This window comes from Lolium perenne, chromosome 6, assembly GCF_019359855.2.
Source record: "Lolium perenne isolate Kyuss_39 chromosome 6, Kyuss_2.0, whole genome shotgun sequence".
Taxonomy (NCBI): Eukaryota; Viridiplantae; Streptophyta; class Magnoliopsida; order Poales; family Poaceae; genus Lolium; species Lolium perenne.
This window is the reverse complement of record NC_067249.2, coordinates 147,880,033-147,907,604: the sequence shown is the minus strand read 5'-3', so window position 1 is coordinate 147,907,604 and position 27,572 is coordinate 147,880,033. Positions and strand designations below refer to the sequence as shown.

The following is a 27,572-nucleotide window of genomic DNA, read 5'->3' as shown; positions in this document are numbered from 1 at the left end:
GACTATCTTCTAATGATGACTGCTTCACTAAACCGCATTGGTAATATTGCAAAAATAGTTACAACAATTAACTATTCAAACATGTATTACGCAATGTAGAGATCAGATAACAGCATGTAGCAGAACATACTGGCTCGCTATAGGTCCTTCTCTTGTGTGCACTAGTCGTGGTCGACATGCCTGTCATTTTAGGTTCAGCCATCAAGTGAAATGCTAATCCTCCAGCTCCATTGTCCTTAATCTGTGTTTAGATATCACATTTAAGACCAAGTCAGCTGGTTTCAAATAACAAAAAACTTGAGCTGCCAAATGAATAAGCCAATATTTACCGTGATATCGATTAAAACCAACTAGATGTTGCTTTGCATGAGATACGAATTTGAGACATTCGATTTAGAGTAGGGTAATGCCAAGGTTTTCCACATAAAGTAAACGGCATTAAGAATGACCAAATGTCAGGTTCAAATCACCTTCGCAGTTGCTCCAAGACAAGCATATCAAATAGGCAGAAACATAGTAAAGCATGGATGGCATTGCTATGGCAGGGTTCCAAGTGTTTATCTCTTGCATAAGGAACAATGCATATAGGTTATAGATAATAACGGAAGTAAACTGCCAAAGTTACCAACCAAGAACTCAGATTCCAACCTTTCCTAGCGTCCCCGCTGTTAATGTTGGATATTCTAATAAGTGGTTCGCATGATCAATCCCTAGGAAAAATAACATTGACAAGTTAGTCTACGATAATACAAAGACCAGACATGCACGCAGCAATAACTATACAAGTTGTGCGACAGGAGCATTCATGGAAAAAAATAGCTATAAGCTAAAGACGAGGTATAAGAGCAAGCAGATTGGAAATGTACATAGCATGATTATAAAAGCAGTAAAAGAATAGCACACACGAGAAAACAGCTAGCGGCTAGCGGTGAGCTAATGACGTGGTATAAGAACAACCAGATTGGAAATGCCCATAGCATGACTATAAAAGGAATAGCATGCAAGACAAAAACAAGTTGGCAGCAAATGAATGGGTCCCCTATAAATATGTGGATGCACACAGGTGTCAGTAGAATGAACAGGATGGTAGCGACCGGATAATGCTTTGGTACTGTACAATATTTAAACGAACTTCATGCGAAGTAACACATCAAGAAATTTAATGGCATATGAGATCTACAAATAACTACACAAAACATGGCTAAAGAAACACCGCGATCTAACGGGCCAGCGTACTAACCAAGCTGCGGCGGGGTGGACGGGGGCAGCAACTTGCATTCCAGCGGCGGCGAACGCGGGAGACGATGAGTCGACCTGCTTCGATGAGAAGCGGGCGTTAGTGAAGCAGATCTGGTTGGGCGGCAAGGGATTCGGTGAAGTTGATACAGCCGATGCGCCGAGGTAGTCGGTGGAATAGATCGGCTTACGTGGAGGGGCGCGGTGAAGTAGACACGGTTCCGTTGGAGAGGATCCGGTGCGTCGACAGAAAGGCGTTGATTGCTACGCTCGTGGATGAGGTCGGCGGTGAAGCAGATCCGTCGGTGGCGAGGTTGGCGGTGAAGCTGCATCCGTCGGTGGCGAGGTCGGCGGTGAATCAGATCCGTAGGTGGCGAGGGCGGCGGGGGAGCGGATCAGGTGGGTGGACAGCCAACACGATCAAGGCTACGCCGTGGAGGAGTATGCCGGCGGCGGCAGATCTAGTACTGTAGAGAGTCAGAGCTTTGGCGTGTGAGAGTATTTTTGAGCTAATGGGGCGAATGGTTGGTGGGTGGGTGTGGGCCTGTGGGGAGGGTTCGGGATCTAGGCAAGATATTTCATTGTTACCGAATGAGCCCTCCATGGTCGGTGGGTGGTAGCTTAGGACCAGGGTTAAAAGGGTAAAACTGGTCACGGGATTTTCGAATGGATGCGGCGGGATGATTTGGCGCGCGGCCGAAATTTTCAGTTTCAAGCTACGAGCAGAACGACAAAAATAATGTTCTTCCCCAGGGAGCTCTCATTTCTTCCTCTTCTCTTTCTCTCTCGAGTCTCTCCCACTCCCCTGGCTCCTCTCCCCCTTCTCTCCGGCAGCCTCGCCGGCCGGAGACGAGGCCAACTTCTCTCGGTATATCGTACACCCTCCGAACTAAATTAATTGATTCAACTTTCCTTAGACGTGTATGTATCTCGAGTAAAAACATGTGTGGATACATCCATATTTAGATAAGCAAAGTTGAGTCAGTTAATTTGGATCCAAGGGAGTTCATGTTGTTGTAAGCTTAGATCCAGTGTTTCCCATGAGCAGAATGGCGCAATGGAGTCGGGGATATCGTCATCGGCTTCGTATCGGCCTACGGTGAATCTGGCGGATCTTGCCGGCCAAACCCCGATCTGGTGCCATCAAGGTGATGGCGCTAACGGTGAGGCTTGCTTTGGTCAGTGCTTCAGATCTGGTCAATGGGGAAGTCAAGCTGCTAACGTTCACAAGCTCGGGGCATACGACGGCGTCATCCGTCTTGCCCGTGAACATCTTGGCCTTTCAGCGGCCCTTCTCAGAGCCAATGTGCCGTTGCTGAGGCCCTTCTTCTCTTTCGTCCTGGCGACTACCGGCGACACCGTCCCAAGTGGTGCGTCCCCGGTGACGGAGTTCTTTGGAAAGGATGCGGAGCGAGAGATCGATGTGCGGTCCGAAGGACTCGATTGATTTTCTTCTATATGTTTTGGGGTCCTTTTTGTAAAGTTGCAGGTCCTATTAGTTATTGTCTAGTTCTCTTGGACCTCTATGTAATTTTTTGGACTAGTTTCCATTTGCACCGATAAACTTGAATTTTGACAAGTTCACGGGAAAAAAAATCCTTTGCACATATGGCCTATCATGTATGAACATTCTTGAGTTTTAAACTATATGTAATGGCCAGCACTTGCGCAAGGGGCTCGTCTAGTGCGCACTAGTTTCCATTAGCACCGATAAATTTGAATCTTGACAAGTTCTTGGAAGAAAAAATTGATTCACATATAGCCTATCATGTATGAACATTATTTGGATTCAAACTATACATAGATGGCCAACACGTGTAAGAGGGGGTCCTCTAATGTGCACTAGTTTCCATTAGCACTGATAAATTTGAATCTTTACAAGTTCTCGAAAAAAAATTGCTTCACACATATGCCCTATCATGTATGAACATTATTGGGATTCATATTATATATAGATGGCCAACACTTGTGCAAGGGGTCCTCTAATTCTTGGGGATTTCAATCTATCTATCTCTCTCGATCTATCGTTGGTGGCCAGAACAACACACATATGCATGCACTTTATGCGCAAAGGCGCGGGTGCCTCTAATAATTCATGTGTGTGCGTATATTTGAACATATTCTTGGGGATTTCAATCTCTATCTCTCGATCTATATATCGTTGGTGGACAAGAAACACACTTACATATATACGCATGCACTTTATGCACAAAGGCGCGGGTGCCTCTAATAATGTGTGTGTGCACTCGATCGATGATCCCTAAACCTTAAACCCTAAAACCCTAATCCCTAATTATACCCTAAACATACACCCTAAACACCCTAAACACTAAACCCTAGACCCTAAACCCTAAACACTACTCCATATACCCTAAACCCTAAACACTAGACCCTAAACCCTAAACCCCAACCCTTGACCCTGAACCCTAAACCCTAAACCATAAACCCTAAATATATTTCAATCTCTCTCTAGATCTATATATCTTTGGTCGCCAAGAAACTTACTTATATATATATATATATATACGCATGCACTTTATGCGCAAAGGCGTGGGTGCCTCTAATAATTAATGTGTGTGTGCACTCGATCGATGATCCCTAAACCTTAAACCCTAAAACCCTAATCCCTAATTATACCCTAACCGTACACCCTAAACACCCTAAACACTAAACCCTAAACCCTAGACCTTAAACCCTAAACCCTAAACACTAAACCCTAAACCCTAACCCTAGACCCTAAACCCTAACCCTAGACCCTAAACCCTAAACACGTACTAAACCCTAAACCCTAGACCCTAAACCCTAATTAACCCTAACCCTAACCCTAAAACCCTAGCTGGCTAACCCTAAAACCTAAACCCTAATTAAACACTACATATATATATAGGCCAACGACACTTAATTGCGCATCAAGTAGGCGACCAAATAATTAGCGCTGATAAATTAATTAACTTGAATCTTGACAAGTTCTCTCGAATGAAAACACATTTGATTAAGTTGCCTCATAATATATATACAATTAGTGTGCATGCGCGCATGGCATACCATGGACATATCATTCGTGCATATATATATCTCAATATATATCTGAACATATTCTTGGGGATATATATATATATATATATTTCAATCTCTCTCTCGATCTATATATATCGTTGGTGGCCAAGAAACACACTTATAATATATATACACATGCACTTTATGTGCAAAGGCGCGGGTGCCTCTAATAATGTGTCTGTGCACTAGCTCGATCGATGATCCCTAAACCTTAAACCCTATAACCCTAATCCATGATCCCTAATTATACCTTAAACGTACACCCTAAACACCCTAAATACTAAACCCTAAACCCTAAACCCCAAACCCCAAACCCCAAACCCTAAACCCTAAACCCTAAACCCTAAACCCTAATTAATTAACCTTAACCCTAACCCTACCCCTAAAACCCTAGCTAGCTAATCCTAAATCCTAAACCCTAATTAAACCCTACATATATATAGGCCAACGACACTAAATTGCGCATCAAGCAGGCGACCAACTAATTAGCGCTGCTAAATTAATTAACTTGAATCTTGACAAGTTCTCTCGAATGAAAACACATTTGATTAAGTTGCCTCATAATATATATACAATTAGTGTGCATGCGCGCATGGCATACCTTGCACATATCATTTGTGCATATATTTCAATATATATCTGAACATATTCTTGGGGATAAATATATATATTTCAATCTTTCTCTCTCGATCTATATATATCGTTGGTGGCCAAAAAACACACTTATATATACGCATGCACTTTATGCGCAAAGGCGCGGGTGTCTCTAATAATGTGTGTGTGCACTCGATCGATGATCCCTAAACTTTAAACCCTAAAACCCTAATCCCTAATTATACCCTAAACGTACACCCTAAACACCCTAAACACTAAACCCTAAACCCTAGACCCTAAACCCTAAACACTACACCCTAAACCCTAAACCCTAACCCTAGACCCTAAACCCTAATTAAACACTAAACCCCGAACCCCAAACCCTAAACCCTAAACTCTAGACCCTAAACCCTAATTAATTAACCTTAACCCTAACCCTAACCCTAAAACCCTAGCTAGCTAATCCTAAACCCTAAACCCTAATTAAACCCTACATATATATAGGCCAACGACACTAAATTGCGCATCAAGCAGGCGACCAACTAATTAGCGCTGCTAAATTAATTAACTTGAATCTTGACAAGTTCTCTCGAATGAAAACACATTTGATTAAGTTGCCTCATAATATATATACAATTAGTGTGCATGCGCGCATGGCATACCATGGACATATCATTCGTGCATATATATATCTCAATATATATCTGAACATATTCTTGGGGATATATATATATATATATTTCAATCTCTCTCTCGATCTATATATATCGTTGGTGGCCAAGAAACACACTTATTATATATATACGCATGCACTTTATGCGCAAAGGAGCGGGTGCCTCTAATAATGTGTCTGTGCACTAGCTCGATCGATGATCCCTAAACGTTAAACCCTAAAACCCTAATCCATGATCCCTAATTATACCTTAAACATACACCCTAAACACCCTAAACACTAAACCCTAAACCCTAGACCCTAAACCCTAAACCTCAAACCCCAAACCCCAAACCCTAAACCCTAATTAATTAACCTTAACCCTAACCCTACCCCTAAAACCCTAGCTAGCTAATCCTAAATCCTAAACCCTAATTAAACCCTACATATATATAGGCCAACGACACTAAATTGCGCATCAAGCAGGCGACCAACTAATTAGCGCTGCTAAATTAATTAACTTGAATCTTGACAAGTTCTCTCGAATGAAAACACATTTGATTAAGTTGCCTCATAATATATATACAATTAGTGTGCATGCGCGCATGGCATACCTTGCACATATCATTTGTGCATATATTTCAATATATATCTGAACATATTCTTGGGGATAAATATATATATTTCAATCTTTCTCTCTCGATCTATATATATATCGTTGGTGGCCAAAAAACACACTTATATATATGCATGCACTTTATGCGCAAAGGCGCGGGTGCCTCTAATAATGTGTGTGTGCACTCGATCGATGATCCCTAAACCTTAAACCCTAAAACCCTAATCCCTAATTATACCCTAAACGTACACCCTAAATTAACACCCTAAACACTAAACCCTAAACCCCTAGACCCTAAACCCTAAACACTACACCCTAAACCCTAAACCCTAACCCTAAACCCCAACCCCAAACCCTGCTAAACCCTAAACCCTAGGCCCTAAACCCTAATTAATTAACCTTAACCCTAACCCTAAAACCCTAGCTAGCTAACCCTAAACCCTAAACTCTACATATATATATAGGCCAACGACACTTAATTAATTGCGCCTCAAGCAGGCGACCAACTAATTAGCTAGCGCGCTGATAAATTAATTAACTTGAATCTTGACAATTTCTCTCGAATGAAAACACATTTGATTAAGTTGCCTCATAATATATATACAATTATTGTGCATGCGCGCATGGCATATGTACCTTGCACATATCATTTGTGCATATATTTCAATATATATCTGAACATATTTCTTTGGGATAAATATATATATTTCAATCTTTCTCTCTCGATCTATATATATATATCATTGGTGGCCAAAAAAACACACTTATATATATGCATGCACTTTATGCGCAAAGGCGCGGGTGCCTCTCTAATAATGTGTGTGTGCACTCGATCGATGATCCCTAAACCTTAAACCCTAAAACCCTAATCCCTAATCCCTAATTATACCCTAAACGTACACCCTAAATTAACACCCTAAACACTAAACCCTAAACCCTAAACCCTAAACCCTACACCCTAAACCCTAAACCCTAAACCCTAACCCTAGACCCTAAACCCTAAACACTAAACCCCAAACCCCAAACCCTAAACCCTAAACCCTAAACCCTAGACCCTAAACCCTAATTAATTAACCTTAACCCTAACCCTAACCCTAAAACCCTAGCTAGCTAATCCTAAACCCTAAACCCTAATTAAACCCAACATATATATATATAGGCCAACGACACTTAATTGCGCATCAAGCAAGCGACCAACTAATTAGCGCTGATAAATTAATTAACTTGAATCTTGATAAGTTCTCTCGAATGAAAACACATTTGATTAAGTTGCCTCATAATATATATATAATTAGTGTGCATGAGCGCATGGCATACCTTGCACATATCATTCGTGCATATATTTCAATATATATCTGAACATATTCTTGGGGATAAATATATATAGTTCAATCTCTTTCTCTCTCGATCTATATATATATCGTTGGTGGCCAAAAAACACACTTATATATACGCATGCACTTTATGCGCAAAGGCGCGGGTGCCTCTCTAATAATGTGTGTGTGCACTCGATCGATGATCCCTAAATCTTAAACCCTAAAACCCTAATCCCTAATCCCTAATTATACCCTAAACATACACCCCCTAAACACCCTAAACACTAAACCCTAAACCCTAAAGCCCTAAACCCTAAACCCTAAACACTAAACCCTAAACCCTAAACCCTAACCCTAACCCCTAGCTAACCCTAAACCCTAAACCCTACATATATAGGCCAACGACACTTAATTGCGCATCAAGCAGGCGACCAACTAATTAGCGCTGATAAATTAATTAACTTGATTTGTGCATATATTTCAATATATTTTTGAACATATTCTTGGGGATATATATATATATTTAAATCTCTATGTTATCTCGATCTATATATCGTTGGTGGCCAAGAAACACACTTATATATATACGCATGCACTTCATGCGCAAAGGCGCGGGTGCCTCTAATAATGTGTGTGTGCACTCGATCGTTGATCCCTAAACCTTAAACTCTAAAACCCTAATCCCTAATCCCTAATTATACCCTAAACGTACACCCTAAACACCCTAAACACTAGACCCTAAACCCTAGACCATAAACCCTAAATGTACACCCTAAACACCCTAAACACTAAACCCTAAACCCTAAACCCTAGACCGTAGACCCTAACCCTAAAACCCTAGCTAGCTAACCCTAAACCCTAATTAAACCCTATATATATATATATATATATATGCAAAATAGTGGGCTACCATGGTGGCTAGCTATGCATACTCATAGAGCCGTCCGATTCACTATACATATCATAAAATCCACTCCCGAGAGCACGGATTTCTAACGGAAATCCACCAGCGCCGTTTTATTGAGAGCACCTTCTACAGGCTGTCACACCACAGCATTCCATGCAATTCAAAACGCCAATCTGTAGTCAAAACTGTACTACTGTTTAATTTACATGTAAAAGCAAACGCCAAAGTAGTTGCACGGCACACTCAGGCTTCTGGAATACACTTTGCAATACACTTTTTAAAATGGAATCCAACAGAACTATACACTCCTTTTTCCATTGCAAAGTTGATGTATAAAGGTTCTGCCATTTTACAAGATTAGTTGCTGCCATTCGATTTCTTTCATCCTTACACATCACACTCCCGCTACATTTCATCAGCATGAGCAGCTGCGGCTCTTCGTTGGCTTGGCCGCTCCCGCCGACGCTGGTATATGAATAAGGTTCAAACTCTTCAATCTATTTTCTAGTACGTACTAACTTCTGCTTCTTTTTTGCTGAGCTGAGCAATGTTATCTGAAGTTGGTGTTTGTGTGCAGTTCTTTGCATGAAGAAACAACCCTATTAATTGCTGCAGGTGCTATGTTGGTCGGAGCAGGACGGCGGTGACATCGGGTTCAACGTCCAGCCGTCCAGGGGGCACCCCTGTGGTCCATTCAAAGTGCAGATCAAAGTGCATATTTAGACGTCTTCCACTCCATTCAGTAGGAAACTTCAAACGCCACCTTTTTCCATGCAATTTCAAACGCCAATCTGATAACCAGGAGGCGCGGAAGTCCACCATGGAGTAACTTGATGGTGTCTGTAGCACCCAACCTCGTCATTGTTGTTCATGTCGATTACCCCCTACTTGCTCAGCTGCTGGAAGATCTACAGGTCCACCACGACATCACGCTGGGGAGCCTGCTCACCTGAGCGCACGCTGCCGAAGTGATGTCCATGACCAGGATCTTTGACCCTGCCAGGGCCCTGCTCCTCGCCGTGTGGATGGTGCGCTTCAACAAGCTCAACGTCGCCAAGGCCGTCTTGCCGGACAACTGTAGTATGGTCGAGTTCCAGGCCAAGCAGGCACGGCTCTCGCTGCTACCGGAGCTTTAGATCATAGCAAGTAAACTTAGGCACACTCTCGCTTGGTGGCAGAAAAAAGTTCCTATACAAGATAAAGATTAGTTGCAACTTCTTATTTGTTTCTTTGCTCCGTGATTGTTGCGTGTAAGTGTCATATGCTTGATTGAATATAAGCAGCACCGGTATAATGGAAGGTTGCTTGTACTACATCTTTTGCATAGTGATGTTCTTGCAAGCGTAGTCGTTTTGTAGTTTATGAACTGGGAAACATCCTTCATTCTAATCTGGTTGTAAGTTTTACAAGTCCCTAAAGTCAGTATATAAATACAAGTCAATGGCATTTCAAATACACGCACGGACAAGCCGTTCATCGTGGTGGCATAGACAGATTACTAAGTAATCATGAGTTCATGACAGCATTGGTTCTCAAAAATATAGATGCTTTCAGCTTGAGTCTGCTAGAATTGAGCTACTGTACATTTTACCTTTACTTGCTATGAAGAAGGTTTTTCGTACAAGAATGAACAAACAAAAAGAGCAATCCGAGTCACTAGGCAAAATGAAACGTCGATTGACAGAAATGTTGACCGTCATCTTTATTCCCCAACCATCAGTGAAAGAGTATGCAATAGTTTTGTTTTTTTAGCAAAATAGAGCCCTATATAAAATGACTTGTATTGACATGATGCACACACGATTTGTATTGAAAAGAGGGATGTTTCTTCTTGGGCTAGCAGGAAAGACTGCACGCAGAAATGAACGAAGTTTCGGACAATGTTATCCAGCATTGTCGACACAAACGCCAGCTATGAATGGAATTAGAATCTTAGTACAAACTGTAATCCCTTCTATTTTGCTATATCACTTTCTTTGTTACAGCTATCAACAAACCAGCTGTCTAATGTTTCAGAGATGGTGAGAGAGCAGCTGTGAAACATCCCCATAAACATTTATTTTCATCCTAGACATGGCAAAACGAACGAGTGATAACAGCTGTATTTGGAATGCCCATACACTTTGCATTGCAATCTGTATTTGGAATGTCATTACACTTTGCATTGCAATCTGTATTACATTTTCCTTGCTACAACTTGCAACCTGACAGCTGGCTAACGTTTGAAAACAGTATGATGGCAGCCGTTAGGTGATTCCCATTGCCAGCCATTGCAATCTTGATCCATTGATTTTTTTGCTCACTATATCCAGCGGCCAAGAGGGGGTGCATAGCTAGCCACCATGGTAGCAAATCCGCGTCGATATATATATATATATATATATATATATATATATATATATATATATATATATATATATATATATATATATATATATATATATATATATATATATATATATATATATATCGGCCAACGACACTTAATTGCTCATCAAGTAGGCGACCAATTAACTAATTAGCGCTAATAAATTAATTAACTTGATTTTTGACAAGTTCTCGATCTCCAATGAAAACACATTTGATTAAGTTGTCTCATAATATATATAATTAGTGTGCATGTGCGCATGGCATACCTTGCATATCATTCGTGCATATATTTCAATACATGTTTGAAGATATTCTTGGGGATATATATATTTCAATCTCTCTCTCTCGATCTATATATCGTTGGTGGCCAAGAAACACACTTATATATATACACATGTACTTTAATTTATTTGCCTCACAATATATATAATAAATATGCATGCATGGCCTAACCATGTATGCTTATATATGTGTTTAATTTGGAGATTTCAATCGCTCTCTCGCCGCTCTCTCGTTGGTGGCCAACAACACACACATGCACTTTGTGCGCAAAGGCATGTGCCTCTAATAATGTGTGCGCAGTCGATCGGTCTAGTTTTGATTAATCGTAGCACACAAATATAGAAGTTGTATTTGAATCCACACAACCCTAATCTAAAACACATAGCCCCTAACATGGCCTAATTAACTGACCCCTTCTCTCTAGCTAATTAGTGGAAATTGCACAAAATCAAAAGGGGTCCCTCACTAATTATACATATATATCTAGATTGTGATAAACTTTTGCCCCATATTTGGTGGATGGGTGCATCTTGGCATGTAAAACAATTAATGTTTGCAAATGGCGTTGTCAAAATTTATGTACAAATGATTTCTTTCCATCCAAAGTGCATAAAATGGGAGTTTTAATGAAGAAGGTACAAATAAAACAGCTCAACATGCCTCCACAGTCCACACCCCGATTTTCACAGGAAGTAGAGCATATTTAAAGGATAATTCCAGAGTTTTACTATTTTTCAAGCAACTTTGCTAATTTCCACCCACTCACATGACTTTATGTCGATTTAACGAAAATAGGGCGAATTTAAACTACATGGGCGGGATAGTTTGAATTGTGCGCGCGGCAAAGGGAACCGCCTATTCCTCAACCTTGTGCACGGCAAATTACACACGCAACTCCATTAAACACCACCTACCGGGCGGCCCGGCCGCATGACCCCCCACCCACCGCTACACAACTTATCCCCGTCCGTGCGAAGAGCTTCCCCTCCCCGTCCCGTCCGTGCGAAGAAGAAGCTTCCCCTCCCCGTCGTTCTTCTCGAGACGCACCGGTGGTCAAGTTGATCCACGGTAGGGTTGCTATCTCTAGCTCAATCATGCATCGGGCAAGACGGCCTAACGATTTATATTTTCTTGATGCTGCTAAAAAAAATCATCAGTATGCTCGAACTAATTAGCACTTTATAGTTTTCCGCTCGATTTGTCCTCGATCAATTTGTTCATTTGCGTGGGCATATAGAGTCAGTTCTGCACTCGATCCGTTAATTTGCTGAAATGCCATGGCAGAGATTTGTACACGATCTGTTTGCTAAAATGTCGATGGGCATTTTTTGTTTTGTACTCGACATGATTGCTGAAATGCATAATCATGTACTAGTATAGTTTTGTACTCGATGGATATACATTTCCTACTTCGCCTTAAATTAATCACCAACCATTGTATCTCATAATTAAACAGATGGACAGAACTTGGATACTGCATGGACACTTATGTTCCCCTTCATATATAAATGGTGTTCAACTCTTTATGGGGTTTATTAGAGCTCATGAAGGTCACGACCTGGACGTGTATTGCCCGCGCTGCACATGTATGAATGGTGAGAAGAGGCCTCACCATGTAGTGGAAGATCATTTACACATTTTTGGGATGGACCGCACATATGTTAGGTGGGTTTATCATGGTGAACCACATAATGATCCTTCAGCGGGAGAAGCAGATCTTGCTCACACTGTATGTGTGCTGGCATATGTAGTTACTAGGAAATTTGCCCGTGCGTTGCAACGGGAGAAGAAAAAACATGCTTGATTTCAGTATGATAGTATGAGGGTGATCGGATTGCACCAGCAGTGATGGTTAATGACCACGTAGAGCTGGTAAGTATCAGCGAGCTTCCAAAACAAGCGCCGGCAACGAATTCATGCCTACCATGCCACCAAATATGACAGTACCAACTGTCTTATGATAATGCTATTTTATCACTAAAACATTGCTATCATATCATATCTTTATAGACAATTAAAGATAGACCGAATACATTGGAACAAAGAAAATATTAATTAGAACACCAAGATCCAGCCTCCATTAGTATTAATTTGATGGACTTAAGAGATTTTATTTAAAAACATAATTCTATTTTACATAAAAATGAGCAAATCAATCCATCTTTGCTTTCAAGGTGATCAAAACATTTAAGTTACACATGGACATGCCACAATGAAATAGCTCATATGAAACAAAAGGGAGTTAAATGGAGTTATTTCACTAAGCTTAAGAGGAGATATTAATTAGACCTGAAGGGCACGGCCACAAAATTAACCCTCACCTGCTTTGGGACAACAACAGAATAGAAAACACTAAAGGAATTACTATGATACTATCGCCGGTTTCCACCGCAGCAAGCCACCCAGGCTCTCCACTCATCCATAATCCTTGAGACGATGATCTGTAGATGCCATCAAAGACCTGACATTACACTTGAGCCAAGAATATGAAACAAACTATAATTCAGTATGATATGAACCTACAGCTCGACGAAGAATTCAGTATGTGAGAAGGCAAACTAAAAAAATATATAGACTGGTACATGCACACCTTTAGTGTTGCCCCCACACCATGACCTCTTGAATCTTCCTGACAATAACGAACCATAAAAACTGAATGATATCCTCCAAGACCAATCCGTAATCCTTTCTACTATAGCAACGCATGAAATAAACCGACAAAGAAAAGTGTACACACAGGGAAAATATAGATGTGCTTCCTGATGACTTATGTTGCTATTAGTTATTAGAACAAACTATAATTGAGAAGTAGTTTTTCACAACAAAATAGAATAATTTTTCATTAATTTCCCCCTTCATCCATTGCAAAAATATCAGCTAAAGCCTCACACATGGCTTCTAGATGAGCTTTAATATCTACGCCTGACATAGTTCTCGATAATCGACCACGTTTTGCAACATCAGATCAATAATAAATGTTTCGAAGTTCAAATAACCAAGTTTTCAGAAAATGCATGTGGTTTTTTCCAATTTGACTATCAGCTAATTGGTAAAAAATCTTCACATGTCTACGAGAACAGGCCAAAACAATCTGTAATCAATAGGTCCTAATTTAGGGCCGGCTGTTTCATTGGGCATGAAACCATATACTATATATTAACGTGTGAAAAAACATATTTATGATTTTGATTGATTAGGCATAAAGCTCAAATTATCATGAACAAAGAAAGAGCAAAAAAATCAAAGGGGATGTGATCTGTAGGCTTGCTCTCCCTAGACCTGCATATAAGGAAAAGTTATATGGTATATGGAAAAAAACAATATGTTAGCCTATATATCCTCCAATATGAATTGGAGATAAGTATGTAGATATTCACATGATACAAGAAATTAAAACATGTACTCTTTAGAAATGCAAGACATTTAACAAACAAACATCAACAAGAAATTAACCTGTATGAATATGAATGAAAACTTTGTACATTCTAGTTAATGAAAATTTTGCTTATGCAAGTCACGTACCAAGACAGATTGCCTCTGAAGTGAAGGCCCTCGACTGGGAACACTACCGGAGGCCCGGGACTTTGCCGGGTTAGCTGCTCCGAACATGGTGACCACGGTGGACACGAGCATGTGACATAGTAGGGGCGGTTCTGTCTCGAGGACTCAATGGAGATCACGCTTGTGGACATACTTGGACATGACGGCATGAAAAGAAAGCTGGACTGGTCTCTCGTCTAAGCAGCAGGTTGTCGGTGCACCTTAGCGATGGCGCCGCCGATGATGGTTTCAGCCAACAAACTCCATGCATATTTACTCACACAGGGTGTGTTTCAGGACAAATCTTGTCATGTTCTTACAAGTTCTTTTTAAACATTTATTAACTTACTTATGCACAGGTACATGCAACAATGTACAGATAATTACCCACAGGAGGGGCCTTTAAAAAAAAGATGCACCAGTATGGTGTGCCTCGCCATTTGAACCTGAATGGAGTAAGGTGGGTTTTTTATGAATATATATACAATCCACTTTGTTGACTTAGCACTCCTCTGTTGATAATTTCCCATCTGATTTAATTGTGGTGTTAAGTCTGATCATTGAGTTACACTATGGGCTTATGCATGATCATATAAAAGTGATTTTGACTCACATTTCGGGTCTTAAGACTTGGTGGGGAGTAGAGAGACTAACACAAACATTTTTTAACCGAACACATACCGATTGTTGACATTTTACTAACACTGCAAATACATAGCAGTATGGACAGTCTAAAACAGTGGACTACATGGTCTTACCTATCTCTCAAAATCATTCGGAAAACTCACATGGTAACGATACAAAAAAAAAGGACAACCAATATATGGTTCTAGTCAAATCCTCCCCTCTATAAACTTGGTTGTTTGACATATGGTTGCAGTATACTACTATTAAACTCAAGTGCAAATAGCTAACTAAGAGAATATTTTGTTCCACAATAGCGCTCCTAGCCTAATCAATTCCAGATTGCAAACCGTGACACTCTTGTCTCTAACGAATATTGAGTTGATGTACAAAAATCTGGTCATTCACCAAAAGCAAATGTCCAGGTAAACTTACCTCTACAACATACATGATCTTTTTAATGTGTGCCTGCAACCATAGCTTCTATCTTCCTTACCTTTCCCTATAGATTTATTCAAACAAAGGAGTGAAGCTTATAACGATGGCTATGACATTCTAAAATTTCGCACGATTGCGCGCTTGACTTCTGTAACTTGTATGAAGGAAGGAGTTTCTTCTTTGACCACATGCACACAAAATAAAAGACACTGTAAGAAAATATAACAAGATAAGAGGATGCTTCCTTCTCTGACCTTCTGATGAGTTTTCTTGATGGTTTTCCATGCGAAGGCATAGCAGCAGAGGGAAACTGCAACTAACAGTGTTACTCCAAGTAGAGCAGATGTAATGATTATTAAGTGGTGCTTCTCTTGCTTCCCTATTTGGAGGTCCATGTTGCCTTCATAGCTGAAAATTTACATTGAGAAAATTAAGCTTTGAGGAAATCGGATGGTATCATGATTCGAAGACATCTAACTTAATTTGTATAGCATCACAGGAGTTCCAAATATAGAAAGCAAAGAATGCGAATCGGTGACCTTCTTATAGAAGAATGTGTTAAAGAAGTGGCATTTTAAAAATCTTGTGGGTTCTCTTTTTGCCCTCTCCTTTAACAATTCTAGGTACAAATTGATGATCTGAAAGGGGTTAAAATAGAATACAAGATAAAGCCTTGGAACTTCAAGCTCATAAAAAATATAGCCGGACGTTTTTCCTTAATGAAGAAAGTTCTTCAATTTAAATATTCACCTCATCGTTTAACCAACCACGAGGCCTCAAGCACCCTAATTTCTCTCTGGTAATCTCGATCTTTAAAGGCTCATGCAGTACTAATATTTTTTTACTGCAAACAGAAGAGAAATAATGCTTAATGGTGCTAACAAAATAAGAGCAGAAGTATTGAATAAAATTCACTAAGCTCGATTGCCAAGTGTGTACCTGTGACCACTACCATACAATGAGGTGTCTACTAAAGTTTCATCTTCATTTGTGAGAGGCGTAAATAATTTATGTAGATCCTGAAATAGACAAGTACAAACTATGTGAGTTATATGTGAAAAGCTGTTGAAAAAAGTCACAAGGAACAGGTTAAGCGATAATGCACTAATTGATCCATTTAACATAGCTAGAGTTCAAAAGCAGAGCTAACCCTTTAAAAAAAATTCTTTGAGGAACCCAAAAGCATTCACCTTTGATACAGAGTTGCTATGACCATAGCATCGAACAAAAAAAAAGTCATCGAAAGAAAATTTCTGCTAGTTATATGGGTGAATTCACTCTGGCTAACAAGTTCACGAACAGCTATTTAAAGAGCTACTTCTACGAGTCATCTCAGTAAACACCATTCAGGCCAACATATGTGCATCAACCATTTCACCATTCATATCAGTGAGTCATGTTAATTTCCTCTTATGCCATGACCCATGAGATTGAAATGGCTACCTCTTTGAGCCTACAGCTCGACGCCTCCTCCAGTCTGATGTTGGTCGCATCGCCAATACCCCTCCTGGCCGCATTGGTCTTGTCCGCTTGAACCTGATTGGCGCTGAGATCTCGCACATCCCGCAACCCCTCGACAGGTGTCTTGTATACCCTCAGGCCACCGTCGTCCGTGCACCTCCTGAACAGCTCCCTCACTGAAACAACATCAAGGTTTCAGATATGCATCTTGAAAGTAGGAACTTATGAAAGGTCATTGGCCTCGACGTCCTTCAGAACCTACCATGGTGACCTCCTACCCCGGTCCCCGGGCCTGCGCGCGCCGCCCCGCTCCTCCATCTCCATTAATCCCGCCCGAGTTCCCCCTGCGCGCCGGCACCTGCTCCACGGATTCTATCTCTCCCGGGTGGAACGGATCATGGAATAAACGTGTGAAGGATGCGCCGGCAGGAGTTAGCATCGATTAGCCACCCGCGGTCGTCGATCCGGCCTCCATAATGGTCGCCTGTGGTAAGAAGTCCGCCGTTCCAGGTAGTTGATGCGGCGGCGTCCTGGACCTCAAGCGGACGCGTAGGAAATCTAGCGGCGGGGTGGGGCTGGCGGCGGGGATCAGGGGAGTGGCAGGAGGCGGCCGGGAGCCGAGGATCCAGAGATGGCACCGGGAGCGGCGCGGTTGAGGGGAGACTCGTTGCCAGGCCATCCCTAGCTGCCAGCAAAACGATCGTGATTGCTTGGGTAGTAGTTGGACGTGATTTTCTGGAAACCTTAACGGGCCAGGTCACCAGGCCCATACGGGTGGATGATGGATGACGAAGGAAGAACGACGCAAAAGGACGACCAAACTATGGGGAGAAGGGGGAACAAGTTCCTTCTTTTTAAGTAGTAGAGAATTATTTATATTGATGCTGCCGCTGTTTCGATCAGTAGTTTGCATTGCTGTGCAAGTTCTGTACTCAAATTTAACTTGTTGCAGATGGATGGACGGGAAGGAGAGAAAAGGCGCTTGCTTCAGGAACCGGGTTTCAGCTCTGGGACATGTGCTGTGCCAGATGAGAAGGTAAATATGTAAAACGGCATTTGTTCAGGTTGCATCCCTTAGATGTTTGTCTAATCTGTTGATGTACTAGTTGCAGAAGCATAGAGTTGAAGAGGTCTCTCAGTTTGATGGGAGATTTGAAGATGAATCTTAGTTTGATGCACCTGTGGATGGTACTGATGACGGGCCTTTCATAGACGAAGGTCCTGCACCTGAGATTATCCAGCCTACAGAAGGAGGCCGTGGACCGAGTACACAGCTTTGCGTTGAAGCGGATGCACGCCCGGAGATCATCAGGGGCGTCCCAATAGTCTCAGGACCACCTAGCCCTAATGCAAAATGTTGAGCTACTTTATGATTCGTACTCTTATGTTCTGGTGCTGTAGTATGTACTATCTTTGTTATGATTTGTACGCCTTTGGCGCTAGAACTATAATTAAGCATTCAGTGGATGATCGCGTTGCAAAATTTGACACCCACACAATCAGTTCATCGTATGAGTAGTAGCACAATTACTTCTACAGCCGATCCTGCGGCGCATTAATTGGTAGCATGAAACACTTTCAGGCACTCCCCTCTGATTCATATTAATTGACTCAATTTTGTCTAGATATGGATGTATCTAGATGCATTTGTTAACTAGACTAACAAACTTGAGTCAGTTAATATGAATCGGTGTAAACCGCCCAAGTCCTCCAGCAGCTAGTTTATTGACTCTGGACTCCAAGCCTCTCGCGGCAAGCCATCGACGAAGCTTTGACCAGATCTTGGCCCACTTTTTTTTTTGCGAATAGCAAAGCTTTGACCAGTTCCTCTCGGGATACAGCACGCTGGTGAGCTTGCACGGTTGCCATGAGCACTTTCCGGCGGAACTTCCTCTGCAGCGCCCTCAAGCCGCCGCTGCGAGACAGCACGCAGTGCCTCGAGGTGGACGGAATGGACGAACTCGGGATCTCGGGCGGGGGTCCGCCTCGTCCGGAACGATCTCCGGCGGGTTAACGAGGACATGCATGGCGGCCGGGGGATTTGGTTTTTTGTTGTTGTTTGAGCTTGGGATTTGGGGTTTTTCGGATAGGGGAGGAGGAACCGAGGAAGAGGAAGGAACAGCCCGCGTGCTTGGCGCGTGGCGTGTGCTTGAATTTCGAATTTTTGTGAAATGTTTCATTTCCCCGCTACAATTCGGGGTTTTCTTGACGCGCTAATGCGTCCCGCCGTGCGGTTCAAGTGAATTTGGGGAGCCACACTATGGGCCCCGGTTTCAGTGAGACATGTAATGACTAGTCACATCAGTAAGTTCACTGTGTAATAAAATATGTTACCCCTTCCCTTTATGTTGCCCCCTTTGTCTCTCCCGATCGAGTGCCGACAGCCGACGGATGCAAGCCGCTAGCTCGATCCCCTCCTTTCGCCTCCACCGTCCAGGCATCCAGCTTGGAGGGGCAAGCTGCATCTAGACCAAGCGGATTAGGTAGTACTAGTAATGCTCTTTCCTTTCTCGAGATCGGTTCTTTTTTCCTCACCTCGATATCTTGCGCATCTACTATTTCCTATTCGGGCGAAGGGGTGTCTTTACGGTCACCCTCGCGCGGGAGTGATTGATGGGGGTGGGGGCGGGGGCTACCTTTGCTTGGATTGGGGTGTTCTTCCTTTATTTGTCGACATTTGCAACCTTTGTAGTTTCTGCAGATCCTCAATGTATCTTTTGTCAGCTTGTACAGGAAAGGAAATACCTCGGTGGTGGGGGGGCAATGGAGCGTAAGGCCACCACGCATGTGGGCAGTTGGCTGAGCCTGAGCTGCATCCCCAGCCTCGCAAAGCAGGTACTCCATTTGCTTATCCACTCTATCTGTCTGCATCCTCAATCTGTTCCTGTTCTAGAAGATGCTTAAAGTAGCACATGTCTTCAGCTGTTTGTGCATAAAGCCTATGTGACACCATGCTCTATATTCTCTGTATCAGGTTGGTACCTCCAGGTTCCGTGCTGAGGCTATGGGGAACGAGAATAGCGCCCCACCTGCTGCAGGAGCATGGCCCGATCTGCAGCACAAGAAGCGAAATGCCACTGCCGAGCTGGCGAGGACCGCCGAGGGGTAATTTTTTAACCAACTTACCATGATGTAGTCTCGAATCGATACTCCCTCAGATCCAAATTAATTGACTCAACTATCTGTAGATACGGATGTATCTAGATGTGTTTTTAGCTCTAGATACTACTACCTCCATCCCAAAGCTTAGGGATTATATTATTTTTAGAAAGTCAAACTATACCATGTTTGACTAAGCTTTTACCAAAAATAATTAACATGCAAAATACAAAATTAATATCAGTAAATAGGTTGTGAAATATATTTTCCTACGGTATCTACACAATATTATATTTGTTGATAGAATATTCTAAAATTTTGGTCAAACTTTACTTGTTTTGATTTCTCAAAAATAAATAAGCCTTAAGCTTTGGGATGGAGGTATCTAGACAAAGCTGAGTCAACTGGAGTTGTTGTTTTTATCTGTCCATAGCTAGTGTTCATGGTGCAAAAGGCTAAGAGCATCCACTATATGCATCAGTCTATCTCATACAGTAATTCAATATCACTGCTGAGGTCTGCCTTGTGTTTTGCTATTCATATGTCGAAACTTTAGGGCTTTTACTCAAAAGGAAGATCAAAGCTGCGGCTGATCGGGCTGCCGGTATGTTGATGCCGCCCCCATCTTCTAAATGCCTCTACAAGCACAAGGCCACGCGCATTTGGGTGGTGATCTTTTAATGAATATGGTATATTTTCTTAATCCACAAAACATGCCTTGATATTTATGCATTTTATTGTCGGTTTTTTCTAATGCTTGCCAAAAGTTTACAACAACAACAACAACAACCAAGCCTTTCAGTCCCAAACAAGTTGGGGTAGGCTATACTTGAAGCCCATAAGATCTCGAAGCCAAAAGTTTAGAAACACCAAATTCGTTTGCTTACAATCATCATACAGTAATGTTCATCTACTCTCCAGTTCCCCTAACCCAACAAAAAATGATGTTAATTACGATTTTTAGATTAAAAGAGCACCATTAGGCGCTGTTAATTACGATTTTGAGATTAAATGTCATTTACAATTGCTAATTACAATTTTGAGGCAAATGATTAGTTTAACCTTGATCTGTTTCGCTCTCCATTTTTCCCAACCGAAAAAATGTAACCATTCCATTCCTCTGAAATGGAACCATTCCATTCCATTCCACGCTGTTTCAGAACCGAACACACCCTTGCATTGTTGTGAACTGTTGTCCATACACAGCCATACCCTTCCACTTACATCCAGCACTATATGCATCATTCTGTCTCAGAGTCATTCAATATCACTGCTGAGATCTGTTCCCATTCTTATGCAGGCTGAAACTGCTGCGCCTTTACTCAAGTGGATGCAAAATGAGGCTGATGAGGCTGCTGTTAGGACGATGGTGCCGGCACCATCATCCGAAAACCTCTACAAGCACAAGGCCATGGGCTAGCTGGGTGGTGACCTTTTAATGAATCTGGTATATTTTCTTAATCCACATACATGATTTTATTATTATCTGTTTAATTACTGTTGGCTTTTCCTAATGCTTACCAAAAGTTCAGAAACACTGTGTTTGCTTACAATCATCATACACTAATTTTTTACTTTTCAGTCTGTCTCATCCAGTATATAAACTGTTGAGTTCCGTTGGCTTCTTTTGTAATCATTTGCATTGTTGTCAACTGTTGTCTATGCACAACCCTATTCTTCCACTTACATCCCGCACTTTTTGCATCAGTCCATCTCATAGATTTATTAAATATCAATGATGAGTTCTGTTGCTATTCATATGCAGGATGAAGCTTCTGTGCCTCTACTCAAATGGATAAAAAATGATCCTCATGAGGCTGCTGTGAAGATGATGGTGCCGCCACCATCTTCTGAAAACCTCCTCAAGCACAAGGCCACGGGCCAGCTGGGTGGTATCCTTTTTAAGCAGGTATATTTTGTTAATCCTCATACATGATTTGATTTGTCTGTTTATTACCGGCTTTGTCTAATTATGCTTACCAATAGTTCAGAAACACACACAACCCTATTCTTCCACTTACATCCAGCACTATATGCATCAGTGTCTCATAGATTCATTTTATATATCACTACTGATGTCTGTTGCTCATCAATTTTCATATGCAGACTGAAACTGCTAAGCCTTCATTGGTCAAAAGGATTGCAAGCTGTGCCGATGAGGCATCTGCAGAGGCTGCCACCAAGTTCTTGTCACACCCACCTTCTCTGGATGCTTATATAAGCTCAAGTCCAAGGACCAGCCGGGCCGTAACCATCCAAGGGTTCGGGTATATTTTCTTAAGCCACATATACATGCCATGATTTATTTACGATATTATCACCGGCTCATCTCTTGCTTCTTGGAATTCGGAAACGCCAAATTAGCATGCTTATGTTCATCATACACTAAATTTTGACTGTTCAGTTTGTAACATAGTGTTATGCACTCGCTTGTCAACATTTGCATTGCTCTGAACTATGCACTTTACACAACCTAATTCTTCCACTTACATTCAGCGCTACGCACCAGTAGTACCTCCCATGTTTCCTTCACCATCCCGATGCCGAGCTTGCGGGAATATGGCGGGCCCATGTACATACCCCGCATATAACACCTCCTATGGCTCTATCTACCTTTCTAATAACTCCTTCACGAGTTACGGGTATGTATTCTCGGTGGTTTAGCATGAATTGGCATATAGTAAAGTCTTGTTTTTAGTCTTCACTGCTTCTAACATTAGTATCAAGTACCACCTGCAGACTGTACCTTGTGAACTACGTCCAATCATTAACCAGATGTTTTCGCATGAAGGGTCTTTCACTATGCATCGCAATGGCCAATTGCTGAACACCTACACGGTCGATGAGGTGTATGTCTACAAGACGCAGCCATCACATATTTGTATGGACATGATTGGAGAAAGTTTGCTTTTGACTACGGTGCGAAGAAGGGCGACGAGTGAGCATCGAAACTCAAACAGCAGATATACTTAATCGCTTACAGTAGTTGGAGACACTTCCAAATATATAATATGTAACTTTTTTGTACTCATATCCTTTGATTATCCGCATTACGAGCAGTTGTTCTAAACCATTCCCTCTGTTCTAGCTTGCCGGGTTTAACATGATCAAAGCTGCAGATCCCCGATGGAACAGGAGCGGATGTCACAAAGGGCACCCACACCGGCCACCGGCACCGCTTCCCACTCTCTGCATCGGCACCGGTTCTGTACCGGCACCGTTTATTGCATCTACCCAAGAGGCCCCTACATCAAGCATTGGTTCTGTAGAGGCCCCATATACTACACCTGCCAGCGGGCTCACGCATCGCACTTTGGTTCCTCTAGCTGCACCGTTCTGCACACCTGCCCAATAGTCTCCTGCATCGGCACCGGTTCCTCTAGAGGCACCGTTTATTGCACCTGCCCGGCAGTCTCTGCATCGGCACCACTCGTGTACCAGGCCCAGGCTCTGCACTGCCCCGACCGGATCACCGAGGTCTCGGCTCATTGATGTGGCCACCCGTGTGGTGACCAGACGCATCTGAAGGCTATGTTCGTGAGTATATGACAACATAACTGCTCTTATCTTGATGTCTTCTCTGCTCAAAGTCTCACATGGTTCGATCTTGATGCATTGGTGCCATTGACTAATTTTTGTTGGTATCTCTTGCTTTGAATCAGAAATTGCCTAAAAGTATCGCCAAGGATCTCAATGCTGGCCGAAGGGGCAAGATTTCCCTCGTCATGGAGAGTGAAGGTCTCACCGTGGAGGGACGGTACTCCGTCAGTCCCACAGATGGCCGCTTGGCTGTTACCTCCAGGTGGAAAAAGTTCATTGACGGTGCTAAACTTCGCATTGGATCAAAGTTGAAGGTCAAGATCTTTCGATGCCACTGTGACATGCTGGTGATCAAGTTTGCGGTTGTCTAGTTCTATTGTCCCATGAGCCCTTAGCAAATGCATTTGTAGTTATACTTATATAAGGTTATCTTATACGAGCTGCTAATTAATTGTATGGGTGGTAAAACTACAGCAAGCTTTTTCTCTTAGCAAGTATGTATGTATGATCGGCTATTATGATAACTAATGTTTGTGTTCATCTTAATTTGCATTTCCGTTTTAGAAAAAAACTTAATTTCTATTTTGGCTGACCTGTTAGAGAACTATCAGATTGAATCCACAACATGATTCAAATAGATTCATTACACCAAGCCACATGTCTTGACCTTGCTATACACTAGTTCCATTAATCAGTGCAAGAAGGCTTACCTGAGCTGCCTGAACCACGGCAGATTCGAATCCACCTTAGCTATCTAGCTAGAAATACAACCTTTGCAGAAAGAGGATTTGCGATGCGGGAGGCTGACATTGGGGACCCATGAGCCAGCGGCGTCGTCAACGTTTTAAAGGCGGCGGGAGATCGAAACAAAAAAAAGCCAAAAATCAGTTGGTAAACAAAATCCAAGAAATGAAACTTTTACCTTTACGAGAGGATGACATGCGGGACCCATGAGGCAGGCGGCATCCTCAACTATTCCAAGGCGGCAGGGGATCAAAATAAAAATAGGAAATAGCCAGAAATTAATTAGGGTAAAAAATAAATCTATCAAAGGAAACCTTTATTGTTCATAGAGGATGACATGTGGGACCGACCTGCCAGCTGCGTCGTCATGGTTTCAAAGGGGGCAGGGGATCAAAAGAAAAAGGCAAATAACCAGAAATTAGGGGTAAAAAATAAATCCAACAAAGGAAACTTTTATTGTTCATAGAGGATGACATGCGGGACCCATGAGCCAGTGACTTCCTCAACATTTCAAAGTCGGCATGGGATTGAAAGAAAAAGGCAAGTGACCAAATATCGAGCCAAAAATAATCCAAGAAAAGAAATTTTATTGTACATAGAGGATGACATGCGGGTCCCATTTTGCAGCAGCGGTCTCAACATTTCCAAGGCGACACGACACCAAAAAAAATGAAGTAGCCGTAAATCGGGGGTGAAAAAAATCCAAGAAAAGAAAGATTTCAATTGGGTTGCATCTGGACATCTGGGCCTTCGAACTATCTGCTTTGGGCCTTTTGACTCGTACAATTTCAGCCCACTCCAAAACAGGAAAGTTCGGATTTTTCTAAAAAAACAGGAAAGTCCTATGCTTCGCAAAAACACAAAACAAGGAGATTCAACATATAAGTTTGTTTATGTAAAAATAAAGATTTAATTTATCCGTTTGCAATAGCTCAGAGCGAAATACAATGTTTATTGTCTGCAAAATAATCAAGATATCACATGTTTCTTGTACGGGGAGGCTGACATCGGGGACCCATGAGCCAGCAGCGTCGTCAATGTTTTAAAGGCGGCAGGGGATGGAAAGAAAAAATAAACCAAAAATCTGTTGGTAAAAAATACAAGAAAAGAAACATTTTCGTTCTGAGAGGATGACATGCGGGACCCATGAGGCAGCAGCATCCTCAGCGTTTATTGTTCATAGAGGTTGACATGTGGGACCCGTGAGCCAGCAGCGCCCTGAACGTTTTAAAGGCTGCAGGAGATCGAAAGAAAAAATAAGCCAAAAATCGTTTGGTCAACAAAATCCAAGAAAAGAAACATTTACCGTTCTGAGAGGATGACATTCGGGACCCATGAGGCGGCGGCATCCTCAACGATTCCAAGGCGACGGGGATCAAAGGAAAAAGGAAATATCCCGAAATTAATTAGGGGTTCAAAATAAATCCATCAAAGGAAACTTTTATTGTTCACGAGAGGATGACATGTGGGACCGACACCGCCAGCTGCATCGTCATCGTTTCAAAGGGGGCAGGAGATCAAAAGAAATAGGCAAATAGCCAGAAATTAGGGGTCAAAAATAACTCCAAGAAAGGAAACTTTTATTGTTCGTAGAGGATGACATGCGGGACCCATGAGCCAGCAGCTTACTCAACGTTTCAAAGGCGGCATGAGATCGAAAGAAAAAGGCAAGTGACAAAATATCAGGAGCCAAAGATAATCCAAGAAAAAACTTTATTGTACATAGAGGATGACATGCGGGTCCCAATTAGAAGCAGCGGTCTCAACGTTTCAAATGCGGCTTGAGATCAAAAGAAAAAGAAAGTTGATTGTACATAGAGGATGACATGCGGGTCCCATGAGTCAGCAACTTACTCAACGTTTCCAAGGCGACAGGGGATCAAAAGAAAAAGGAAATAGCCAAAAATCATAGGGTGAAAAAAAAACCCAAGAAAATAAACTTTTATAGCACATAGAGGATGACATGCGGGTCCCATGAGCCAGCAGGTTCCTCAACGTTTCAAACGTGGCATGAGATCGAAAGAAAAATGTAAGTGACCAAATAACAGGAGCCAAAAATAATTCAAGAAAAGAAACTTGAGTGTACATAGAGGATGACATGCGGGTCCCATTTAGCAGCAGCGGTATCACCGTTTGAGAGGCTGCACGGGATCGAAAGAAAAAGGCAAGTGACCAAATATCAGGAGTCAAAAAGAATCCAAGAAAAGAAATTTTATTGTACATAGAGGATGACATGCGGGTCCCATGAGCCTGCAGGGTCCTCAACGTGGCATGAGATCGAAAGAAAAATGCAAGTGACCAAATATCAGGAGCCAAAAATAATTCAAGAAAAGAAACTTGATTGTACATAGAGGATGACATGCGGGTCCCATTTAGCAGCAGCGGTATTACCGTTTGAGAGGCTGCACGGGATCGAAAGAAAAAGGCAAGTGACCAAATATGAGGTGCCAAAAAAAATCCAAGAAAAGAAAGTTTTATAGTACATAGAGGATGACATGCGGGTCCCATTTAGCAGCAGCGGTATCACCGTTTGAGAGGCGGCAGGGGATCGAAAGAAAAAGGCAAGTGACCAAATATGAGGTGCCAAAAAAAATCCTAGAAAAGAAAGTTTTATAGTACATAGAGGATGACATGCGGGTCCCATTTAGCAGCAGCGGTATCACCGTTTGAGAGGCGGTAGGGGATCGAAAGAAAAAGGCAAGTGACCAAATTTGAGGTGCCAAAAAAAAACCCAAGAAAACAAAGTTGATTGCTCATAGAGGATGACATGCGGGTCCCATTTAGCAGCAGCGGTGTCAACGTTTCCAAGGCGGCAAGGGATCAAAAGAAAAAGGAAGTAGCCAGAAATCAGGGGGTCAAAAAAAATCCAAGAATAGAAAGAATTTTGGTTCATAGAGGATGACATGCAGGACCCATGATCCTGCATCGTAAACGGCTCGATCGTAGAGCGTTGAACGAGATGGCGCGATCGAGAAAAAACAATGCCAGAGAGGCTGCCATCTGGGCCCTACATCCCTCGGCGGTGCGGATTTGCGTTGACTCGGCCGGCGAACCCGAGAATTCGAGATGCACCACGTCCCGGGCCACCATACGCAA

At 42.1% G+C, this 27,572-nt stretch overlaps 1 long non-coding RNA gene across 3 annotated transcripts; it reads right to left on the bottom strand.

The window, feature by feature from the left end:
- Window positions 1-12,788: 12,788 nt before the first annotated feature.
- On the bottom strand, window positions 12,789-17,681 carry LOC127309518 (uncharacterized). 3 transcript variants are annotated; one of them, XR_011747307.1, is made up of 8 exons: window positions 17,356-17,681; window positions 17,076-17,269; window positions 16,572-16,651; window positions 16,383-16,476; window positions 16,172-16,270; window positions 15,887-16,040; window positions 13,621-13,659; window positions 12,789-13,471 (listed from the first exon to the last, which is right to left on the bottom strand). It is a non-coding gene; the product is annotated as an uncharacterized lncRNA (long non-coding RNA). The 3 variants fall into 3 exon arrangements; XR_011747308.1 differs by lacking the exons at window positions 12,789-13,471; window positions 13,621-13,659 and adding an exon at window positions 15,281-15,696; XR_011747306.1 differs by lacking the exons at window positions 12,789-13,471; window positions 13,621-13,659 and having other exon boundaries at window positions 15,281-16,040.
- Between the last annotated feature and the right edge of the window lie 9,891 nt (window positions 17,682-27,572).